At 49.5% G+C, this 9344-nt stretch overlaps 1 protein-coding gene across 28 annotated transcripts in view; it reads right to left on the minus strand.

The window, feature by feature from the left end:
* The window catches only part of SGMS1 (sphingomyelin synthase 1), a 323882-nt gene extending 319533 nt beyond the window's left edge, over positions 1-4349 (minus strand). For 21 of the 28 annotated variants that reach the window (XM_059881901.1, XM_059881900.1, XM_059881899.1 and 18 more), the window contains exon 1: positions 4102-4339. The gene's annotated coding sequence lies outside the window, so the exon portion shown is untranslated. Of the gene's footprint in view, positions 1-4017 lie in introns of all 28 variants that reach the window. The other 7 variants (XM_059881886.1, XM_005225396.5, XM_005225390.4 and 4 more) reach the window with 3 other exon arrangements.
* Positions 4350-9344: the final 4995 nt, after the last annotated feature.

Below are 9344 nucleotides of genomic sequence, written 5' to 3' on the forward strand. Positions count from 1 at the left end.
AAATACATTGCTGAATGAAATTCTTCCAACTTTTATGAATGTCTGAAAATTTCCATAATAAAAGTTTTAATATTGAATGGAAAAGCAACTGAATGAAACTATAGCAGCACAGCACTATTTACCTAAACTAAAAACATGCACACAACACCTTTGACAAGGATACAGACATACTCCAGAACACCCAACGCGAGAGGAAGTTCCTCTGACAAAGAGGGAATGAGACTGGGAAAGAAGGAAAAATACAAAACAAGAAAGGGGCTTTGTACAGGGAGATCTGGTGCCCCAAATTGAGGAACGTTAACTCAACCCCAGCACCAGAAAGTCTAAAAGGTGAAAACCACTTCAGTTACATCTACATTTAACGTTTGCTTCAGTGAAAGCCCCCAGCAGCTTTGCGGGTTAAGCGGGACAGATCAGCTTGCTGTGGAAAGAGAGAAGGGGAATCTTTCTCAAATACATGATTAGGGTGATTTCAGATCCCCCAAATTCAACCTGCTACTGAGCCCTGTGTGACATATTGGTTTTAAAAACAAGTTGGGATGCTTAGCTTTTGGCAAAAGATACATGTGTCTACATCTGTGTCTGTGTCTCTTGTCACTATGTGTGTGCATGTGTGGGTCTGTGAATTTGTCTGAGGCCATGTGTGTGTGGTGTGTTTACTGGCGGAGGGAAGAATACTAGAGAGGGCAGCAGAGCACTCCAGCACAGACTGAGCCACACACACTGATAAGATACTTGATTCTGCTTTACTGAAACCAGAAGTCATAGTTACAAAACCAAGCCATCTCCCTGACCCCACTCACTGTTCTCTTCCCCTTTCTTCATCCGCACCTCCCCCACATCCAGTGCTGCTTCCCAACTCCCCTGTCTAAATGGGCTGATACGAAATATGGTCCTCTGGCAATTGGGTAGCTTATTAAAGTGGCATATTTTACAGTCAAAATTCATGGGATGTGGTTCAGTTCAGTTGCTCAGTCGTGTCTGACTCTTTGCAACCCCGTGGACTGCAGCCAGACTTCCCTGTCCATCACCAACTCCTGGGATGGGATGTGGTAAGAGAGGATAAGTGACCATTGATATTCCCTACCAAGAGCCTTAACAGAAAGTCCAAAATCTTTAAGACTGGGCATATTTTAACAGTCCTTCCAGAAGAGATTGCTGTGGCTACAGAGACCATCCAAAAAAGGCAAAGAAAGAGCCAACTATAATCTGTCACATCCCCTTCCCCAGCATCCCCCACCAACTCCACCATTCCCCATTTTTCCAAGGACCATCGAACAATTATCATATGAAGTGGTGGGAAAGTGTATGGGACAGTTAAAAAATAAAGGCCATTGTTAATAGAATTTATGTGAGAAAATGCAGCAGCTTTAAGTCAGCAAGTCCATGCCAGGAAAGTATGTCTTTAGAGGAAGAAGAAACAGCTTAACAACTGGAGGAAGGAACAGAATAGCAAAGGCAAAACACAGAAAGAACTGGACAAACACTCCAGCCGCCCTCAAAGACAGGGCCAACGATCCCCCGTGCAAATAAGCGAGAATTTTTATTTTCCAAACACTGTTTTGTCTTTTCTATGGCAGCACTTTTCATTGATAATGTGATAATAAATGCTTAGGAACTCTACAGTTGTCCTGAAACGTTTTGTACAAAATGAAGTTTTGTAAATAAAGCATTTTGATATGCAATTAGACCACTTTCTAGGTTTAAAAATATATATATATATATAACGGTTATATGTAGGAGTCTTCAAGATTTTCATGAGATAAGTTAGCAAAACACGCCTGCCTGTTTTTTCAGCTGACCTGAAGGATGTGTCACAATTTGAAAATTAAGGGGCCTCACCTGGAAAAAGTAAAAGGGTTGAGGCTTCAAGCTAAAATTGAATGTCTAAGGTCAACATAAGCAATTCTGACATTTGAAAACATACAAAGTTCTTTAGGTGTCAAAACTTACCAACAAGCTTTTATTATGAAAAATTCTTTAAATTTCAGTCGAATAAACATTTATTGAGTTAGGCACTGTGCAAAATGCTAGAGATCCTCCAATGATTAAGACACTTTTAATAATTGTGTCCTTTTAATGTCAATTTATCTATTCCTTTAATTAATTTTTTCATGCTTTCTGCTATTTGAAATAGCTCACTACCAGCAATGAAGAGTTGCAGGAATAGACCCTACTATTTAACTAAAAATGTAAATTTCTAATCTCTGAAGCAGAAACAGAAGGAACAGACTATTTCTCTGCTTTACATATTGCTTTTTCTGCACATTAACTAATAAACTGTGAGTGGTGGCAGCTGCCACTTCCTGCTATTCAGAGGGTAACAGAACTGGAGAGGTTCAAAAACATGCTACACATTTTAAGAGAGGCGGGGAAGGAACCCAAAAGACCAGGGCCTCCTGTCATACACAAAAAGCAAGATAAGGAAAGTCAGTTGCTACAGGCAGAAGTCTCCTGGAGATTCCCCAGAAGCTGGCGCTTCTGACAGCAGGCACAAGCAGCTGCCGCTGGCTTGCTTGGCCAAGGTATGGCTTCAGGGCTGGAATGTTGCCACCTGCTGAATCACTAAACATCCCTGGGCTTCCCTTGGAGCACTGACCAGACAGGGACCCATCCCCCGCCCGGCTTCTCCCGTCAACACCTTACTCCCCGAACCAATGAAACGCCCAGCCCTCTCCCCTTCCGCACCAGCCAAAACAGCCAACCAACCTCGCTCCGTCTGGGCAGCCCTAGGCAACTCCCACCGCTGCTACGTCACTAGTCCCACTCCTCTCTTTCTGCCCGCTCGGTCCCCAGCTCCCTGAATGTTCAACCCCCGGTGCCAGGAAGCGTGGGGAGTTCACAGCACACCATGATAGGCACCTGCCACTTCCACACCCAGGGAGCCAACCCCAAAACACCCCCAAGTCTGCACGGAAAATAACCTGCAAGCAAAATAACCTGTTCAAACAGCTCTGAAGGCCCGGGAAGGTAAATGTCAACGGAGCTAGAATAGTAAGCAGGCCCCATAACACAGAAAATAAACTTCCTTTTCAGAAAAGCAGCCTTCACTCTTCGTGTCGTAAGAGTGTACCGCTGAAGTGGCTACTGTCTGAAGGTGAAATGAAACATCTGAGAAGCTCCTGCAAGGATTCTCTTCACTCCCTCCACCCCTGGCAAGCCTCATCCCGAATTTTACTCGAAGCTCCGGAGACGGAAACAAGCTTTAACAAGAAGCCTCCAGTGTGTATCCGTTAGTGGACCAGGACACCGTACCAGACCCACCAGAGGAAGCAGAAAACCCGAGCCTGGGCTAAGAAGGTGGGAGAAACAGCCCTGCTGTCGCTGCTCTGCCCTTGACAAGTCGCCTCGGAATCGCGGAGACCCCTCATTCACGGGAAAAGCCGCGTCCTGGAAAGAATGTCCAGCTCCAGGCTGGCTGATGGCTCCTCCAAGGCCTTACCCCTAAGCACCCTCAAGCGTGGGGGGCAGCCCCGCCGGGTGTCAGAACCGCCCCCAAACCTGGAGGCTGGCTCAGCGAAAGGGGTCCCACCTGTTATGTTGTCCACCGACATCGAGCGGGGGAGGGGGGGGCGGGGAGGTACCCCGAAACTCAGAGTGCCTGGCCGGCTGCGATCGGACCCAGAGGTACCAACTGTCACGCCGCCACCAGGTGGGGGTAGGGCCGTGATTTGGGGTCGGATCTGCGGGTCTCCCGACACCCGCCCGCCACTGTCCGAAGGTTCTTCGGCCCCGCTACAGTCCGCTCGCCCCAAACCGACACTAGGCAGCCTTCCAGTCCGCACGCAGGACCTCTGAAAAGGTGCCCGCTGACGCCCCCGCCTTTCTCCCCGCCCCAACTAGGTCCAGGAGCCCCGCAGGCGGCCCGCCCCCTCGTCGCCCCGAGAACAGCTGCGGGACCGCCCCCCCACCCCCCGCACCCCCCGAGCGGCGGCGCGGGGGGAGTGCCAGCCAGGTACGCGCCAGGCACTGAGCGGGCTGCGCTCACGCCCCCTCGCCCCGGGGTTGCCGGCACACCTTTCCTGGCGTCAGGCCAGGCCCCGGAGGTGGGTGGTCCGATCTGCTCCCCAGCGATCGGCTGTCTCCCGCCGCCCGACTCACTTGCACCGGAGTCGCGGCAGCCGCCGGAATTCCGCTCGCCGAGCCCCCAGCCGCGGAATGAAATCCGGGGCAGGGCAGCGTTGGAGGTCCGTACCCGGATTGCGCTCTCTGTCCGGCTCGCCGGGCGCTAGGAAAGAGCAGCCTTCCCTGGCCGGCCCTTCCCGCTCCCGTGCTGCCCCTCGCTGCCGCCGCCGCCGCTGCCCCGGCCGCTGCCTAGCTGGTGCGAACGCTTCCGACTAGCCACCGCGAGCCTCCCCGGCTGCCGAGCATGCCCAGTCCGCTGCCCGAGCCGGCCCAGCTGCCGGCGCTACGCAAATCCGCTCCTCCGGGTGTTCGCGGCAGCTGGGAGGGCGGGGCGGACGGGCGGGGTCTGCAGGGAGCTCGTCCCCGGACCCAGAGGGACCCCGGCCAGATCGCGCACCTAGGGGCATGCGAGGCTTGGCACCGTTATTTCATTTTCGTAGCTGAAAGCTCGGGAGGCGGCCGTTTTCTCCACCGAGGAGAGAGGCCCTGCTTGCACATTTTTCGGGGGCCGTTTAGTGAGGCCGGACGGAAGCCAGGTTTTACGGTTGGGGACAGTATTCCACTTGGGGCAAAACCAGAGTGTTGAAGAGCTGGAGCTGGTCAGAACAGAGAAAGCAAACTCGGCCTTCTGGAGACCCTGTTCGCAGGCACGAGTTTGCCGGCTGACCGAGGATTCTCTTTCCCACGGAGCCTAGGAGTACAGCACTTGGAATTAACTCGTGATTGATCATATACAAACAAACAAAATTTAAATGGCGGACCTTAGACTCTACGGTTCATTTTCAAACCTCTATTCACAGACTCCCACCCCAAAAACAGGGAGCGAAGGCGAGCAAGGCCTGGAGTACCTTCAGTTGGAGGGGGGAGACTCGGGCCCGCCCTTCGCCCCTTCACGGCCCCACCTCCTGCCGACCCGACGGAGCTGCGGGAAAAAGCTGGAGAGCCGGCGCACTCGGGCCGGAGCATTGCGCATGCCCAGTGGCCGGATCTGGTGCAGGTCGCTCGAAGGAAGGTTTTTTTCGGCTGCCAGAGCCGGACCCCTGCGCCCGGGAAGCGGACGCCCGGGCGAGCTCTCGGCTTTCTGCAGTGGGATCCTCCCTTCCTGTCTGTACCGCTCGGTACCCGGGTGGCGGAGAGGCAGCCTAGGGCTGCGCGTCCCGCGGGGTCCGGGACTCGGCGAGCGGGGGAGGGGGCGTGCGGCGGTGTCGCCGTGACACGTGACTGTCCGCGGCGCTCCGGGCAGCCATCTTCCGCTGGGCCCTTGGTCGGTGGGCAATCGGGACGGACCGGAGAGTTGGCAGAATGGGAGCAGAAAGCTCGGCTCCCCGCCACGCCCTCACGCCGGGCTCCAGCTTCTGCTCCGCACCTGCCTCCGCCCCGGCCGAGGGCGCTGGAATCCGGCCTCTGGCCCTAGGTTTCTGAGAGGACAGGCTCCCGCGAGGGCTAAAAACAAACGGCTGCGAAATCGAGAGGGCAGGATTCCGGGGGTGCATGGCCCGTGCTTTTTCCCAGAGGCGCAAGTTGGAGAAAGGGGCCCCCTTCTGTAAGGCAGTGACGCCGTTGCTCCAGCTGCTTCCCTGTTCTGACCTGTTCCCTGCGGAGATATGGTCGGTCGGCAGGAACATCTGGACAGAGGCCATCGCTCTCCCTGAGATGTAATATCCCCGGGCCCCGGCCAGTGCACAGCTGGAATAATGATGCTAATAGTGAACCTTTATTGATGTCCTGCCACGAACCACTTGGGGGTCCCTGTGGCCTTAGGACCAGATGAGTCGCCATCACCCGAGAATTGTTTAGAAATGCGAAATGCTAGACCTCCAGCATTTTGAATCAGAAACACTCCTGGGGGAGAGGGGGTATCCTGCCACCTCAGTAAGCCCTCCAGCTGGTTCTAGTGAACATTATACTTATTATTTCAACTAAATTTTAGGGCTCCTCACTTTATAAACGAGGAATTGAAATTTTGCCCCAGAAGAGGGTGAACTGGTCGGACAGTGTGACCCAGTGCCGACGTTTAGTCGCACCCTTCACTGGCTGCTTCACTGTTACGTCACTACACTGCTCTTTCAGGGAGATTTTAAAAAGTACATTTGTCACGTAGGAGTTTAAAATTAAAACTGCAGTTTAGTTCAGCAACATATTTTGAGTGTACAGAGGGCAAAGCTCTTTGAGTCATAGTAGCCCTACTGAATATTTTCATCAGTTTGCACCAAAGAAGTGCAAGAAAGGCTTGCTTTCTTGTGATGTAAATTTTTTCAAACTGAGAAGTGCCAGAAAACTGCTGGCTGATTTCTCTGAAGTGCTGTTTATGCAGAATGGCCAGACTTTGGACTTCTAGAAAATGCCATTCAAGGAAGCAGATGGTATTGACATGTGTCAAGGAGTCTTTCAGTTCAGTTCAGTTCAGTTCAGTCGCTCAGTTGTGTCCGACTCTTTGCTACCCCATGGACTGCAGCACGCTAGGCTTCCCTGTCCATCACCAACTCTGGGAGCTTACGAAAACTCAGGTCCATTTAGCTGATGATGCCATCCAACCATCTCATCATCTGTTGTCCCCTTCTCCTCCCGCCTTCAGTCTTTCCCAGCATCAGGGTCTTTTCCAGTGAGTCAGTTCTTCCCATCAGGTGGCCAAAGTATTGGAGTTTCAGCTTCAACATCAGTCTTTCCAATGAGTATTCAGGACTAATTTCCTTTAGGATGGACTAGTTGTATCTCCTTGCTGTCCACGGGACTCTCAAAAGTCTTCTCCAACACCACAGTTCAAAAGCATCGATTCTTCGGCGCTCAGCTTTCTTTATAGTCAAACTCTCACATCAATACATGACTATTGGTAAAACCATAGCTTTGATTAGATGGACCTTTGTTGACAAAGTAATGTCTCTCCTTTTTCATTTACTGTCTAGGTTGGTCATAACTTTTCTTCCAAGGAGCAAGTGTCTTTTAATTTCCTGGCTGCAGTCACCATCTGCAGTGATTTTGGAGCCCAAAAAAACTGTCACTGTTTCCACTGTTTCCCCATCTATTGCCCTGAAGTAATGGGACCAGATGCCGTGATCTTAGTTTTCTGTATGTTGCGTTTTAAGTCAACTTTTTCACTTTCCTCTTTCACTTTCAACAAGAGCCTCTTTAGTTCTTCTTCATTTTCTGCCATAAGGGTGGTGTCAACTGCATATCTGAGGTTATTGATATTTCTCCTGGCAATCTTGATTCCAGCTTGTGCTTCTTCCAGCCCATCATTTCTCATGATGTACTCTGCATATAAGTTAAATAAGCAGGGTGACAATATACAGCCTAGACATACTCCTTTCCTGATTTGGAACCAGTCAAAAGTGCCCCAACCCTCCACCCCCAATGTAAAGCTGAACTGAGTTTTGTAAAATAGTAGTGGGTTTTGTTTGTAAGTGCTTTTACTAGGGTGATACTTGTAATTTTTTTCCTTAATTCCTGATTTTCCTATGTTTGCAATGTTTCATAATAAAAAGCATAAAAGCATTCTAAATTCCTAAGCAAAGTATAAAACTATTTCCAATTTGTTCCAATTTCATAAGATAATTCAAAGAGAGCTATAATAAACTAGGGAAAATAAATTGAAAAGCAGTGAAAATAAATTCTAGATGAGATGATTTTAAGAACTACTTGAGATGACCCTCCTTGATATTCAATGTAAATTCAATGTAGTCATGGTTGTTAAGTCACTACTATTAAATAATTGCCCTTCTCCAGTCCTCCCAACACTAATGAGTTTTACTAGTATTTTTCTGTTCAAAATTTAAGTAAACAGCATACTGCTTGGTTGTAAAATTTTAGGATTCTCAAGTACATAGAATATCATAAATTACATTGTTGTCAAGACAACTATGAAATAAAAACAAATCATCTCCAAATCACAATCTGTCATTAAAATATATTTTAAATTAGTATTAAGAGCAAATACTTCAGTTGAGTTCAGTCGCTCAGTCGTGTCCGACTCTTTGTGACCCCATGAATCGAAGCACACCAGGCCTCCCTGTCCATCACCAACTCCCAGAGTTCACTCAGACTCACATCCATCCAGTCAGTGATGTCATCCAGCCATCTCATCCTCTGTCGTCCCCTTCTCCTCCTGCCCCAATCCCTCCCGTCCCCTTCTCCTCCTGCCCCAATCCCTCCCAGCATCAGAGTCTTTTCCAATGAGTCAACTCTTCCCATGAGGTGATCAAAGTATTGGAGTTTCAGCTTTAGCATCAGTCCTTCCAATGAACACCCAGGACTGATCTCCTTTAGAATGGACTGGTTGGATCTCCTTGCAGTCCAAGGACTCTCAAGAGTCTTCTCCAACACCACAGTTCAAAAGCATCAATTCTTCTGCACTCAGCCTTTTTCATAGTCCAACTCTCACATCCATACATGACCACTGGAAAAACCATAGCTTTGACTAGATGGACCTTTGTTGGCAAAGTAATGTCTCTGCTTTTTAATATGCTATCTAGGTTGGTCATAACTTTCCATCCAAGGAGTTCAGTTCAGTCGCTCAGTTGTGTCCGACTCTTTGCGACCCCATGAATCAAAGCACACCAGGCCTCCCTGTCCATCACTAACTCCCAGAGTTCACTCACACTCAGGTCCATCGAGTCAGTGATGCCATCCAACCATCTCATCCTCTGTTGTCCCCTTCTCCTCCTGCCCCCAATCCCTCCCAGCATCAGAGTCTTTTCCAATGACTCAACTCTTCGCATGAGGTGGCCAAAGTACTGGAGTTTCAGCTTTAGCATCATTCCTTCCAAAGAAATCCCAGGGCTGATCTCCTTCAGAATGGACTGGTTGGATCTCCTTGCAGTCTAAGGGACTCTCAAGAATCTTCTCCAACACCACAGTTCAAAAGCATCAATGCTTCAGCACTCAGCCTTCTTCACAGTCCAACTCTCACATCCATACATGACCACAGGAAAAACCATAGCCTTGACTAGATGGACCTTCATTGGCAAAGTAATGTCTCTGCTTTTGAATATGCTATCTAGGTTGGTCATAACTTTCCTTCCAAGGAGTAAGCGTCTTTTAATTTCATGGCTGCAGTCACCATCTGCAGTGATCTTGGAGCCCAAAAAAATAAAGTCTGACACTGTTTCCACTGTTTTCCCATCTATTTCCCACGAAGTGATGGGACCAGATGCCATGATCTTTGTTTTCTGAATGTTGAGCATTAAGCCAACTTTTTCACTCTCCTCTTTCACTTTCATCAA

This window comes from Bos taurus, chromosome 26 (genome assembly GCF_002263795.3).
Source record: "Bos taurus isolate L1 Dominette 01449 registration number 42190680 breed Hereford chromosome 26, ARS-UCD2.0, whole genome shotgun sequence".
Taxonomy (NCBI): domain Eukaryota; kingdom Metazoa; phylum Chordata; class Mammalia; order Artiodactyla; family Bovidae; genus Bos; species Bos taurus.